Source organism: Pyxicephalus adspersus, chromosome 10, assembly GCF_032062135.1.
Source record: "Pyxicephalus adspersus chromosome 10, UCB_Pads_2.0, whole genome shotgun sequence".
Taxonomy (NCBI): domain Eukaryota; kingdom Metazoa; phylum Chordata; class Amphibia; order Anura; family Pyxicephalidae; genus Pyxicephalus; species Pyxicephalus adspersus.
The window spans coordinates 59,332,220-59,333,814 of NC_092867.1; the positions used below are offsets into that span (position 1 = coordinate 59,332,220).

Below are 1,595 nucleotides of genomic sequence, written 5' to 3' on the forward strand. Positions count from 1 at the left end.
GACCTCCCCCGCAGAGTATTACTCCCCAATAAGGCCTGACCTCCTCCGCAGAGCATTACTCCCCAACAAGACCTGACCTCCCCCGCAGAGCATTACTCCCCAATAAGGCCTGACCTCCCCCACAGAGCATTACTCCTCAATAAGGCCTGACCTCCCCCGCAGAGCATTACTCCCCAACAAGACCTGACCTCCCCCCTGCACAGCTTTACTATTTTTTTTTACTATATTACCCCCTGCAGGGCATCTCTGAATCCTCAATATGGGGGAGGGGCAATCAGGTCTGGAGATTATTTAATCGTACTGCCACCCAGCCGCCCCTCCCCCATGGCTCCTCCCCCTCTCTACAGACGCTCTTTTCTCTCCATCCCTACCTTAGGGAAGGGGACATAATGGGGGGGATGGGTACCTCTTTCCGGACGCTGTCGGCTCTCGGTGTTGGGGGATAAGTCCGGCAGTGCCCGGTGCTTGTTGCTATCCGGCCTTACTCCCTGGAAACCGTCTGCCCTCCCTTCCGCGTCACATGATCACCGAAAGGCCAATCCGCTCTTGTCTACTCCCCGGTCTGGACGTGAGGCTGCACCACGTGATCTGGTGGGCGGCGCCCCGGCGCGCAGTCTGACAGGAGCTTATTGTTCTCCGTCGCCATTTTGTCCTCCTCAGCCATGATGAGTGGTTGGGGCCCCGGGGCGGGCGAATGTTGTACAGGGGCCTTACTGGTTTAATGTTTTATGCCGGTGGGCTGGTTTGTATATAACACGTAAGAGGCCCTTTCACCTCGTCAATGTAAGGGGGAACTTGGTGAAGTGACATTAGAGCCATTTCCTGTTCCCTGAGCTTAGTGAATGATTCACTTCCTGTAGTGAATCACCTCAATGTTTCTGTAAGTCAGGCTCACAATTCTTTGTGATAAATTCGGTGACTACCTTGGTTAGGCCTGTGTTATATTGTGTTGTCACCCAGGTACAGGAAGTGTGTTATTGGCAGGATCAGCAGGTGAAGTGATTTTTGTGAATTGGTAATGCTGGAATATTCCTTTTTTCCCCAGATATTAGTCTGCCATTATTAGGGGCACCTGATGGCATTGTGTGATTGGAGGACTTGGAGGGACATGGTACCCATGGGGGGGGGGGGGGGGGTATAGAGCAGTGAACTCCTTATGTATGATTGCCATGGCACTGTACTGCCACCCCATGCAATGTCATGATGGGAATTATCTGACTCATATTACCGGTGATAAAAGATTTCTGGATTGTCACACACTGACCTGTACGTAATCTTTCTATATTTTCACCACACCATGCAGCAGTGTTATTTAATGGACTGATATTTTCCACACAATCCTCTATTGCTGAATCCTGGCTTCACATGACTGGGCTGCCAATATTCCTGGGTATACTCTCTTTCCTAAAGACAGAGTCACACGGAAGGGTGGTGGTGTCTGTATGTGAGAAGTGATCTAAAAGTGAATGTGAAAGAAGGAATTGCGGAGGGAACAAGTGATGAGGCTGAGGCAGTATGGGTGGAGGTGAATGTGGGGGTGAATAACACACAATTAATGATTGGAGTCTGCTATAGCGCCCCCCAGTGCTAAGGAA

The 1,595-nt window shown here is 50.8% G+C and overlaps 1 protein-coding gene across 2 annotated transcripts in view; it reads right to left on the reverse strand.

The window, feature by feature from the left end:
• Positions 1-564, reverse strand: part of LOC140338995 (uncharacterized) — a 7,717-nt gene extending 7,153 nt beyond the window's left edge. The window contains exon 1 of one of the 2 annotated variants that reach the window (XM_072423452.1): positions 407-564. The gene's annotated coding sequence lies outside the window, so the exon portion shown is untranslated. Of the gene's footprint in view, positions 1-230; positions 254-406 lie in introns of those variants that run through there. The other variant, XM_072423453.1, reaches the window with a different exon arrangement.
• Positions 565-1,595: the final 1,031 nt, after the last annotated feature.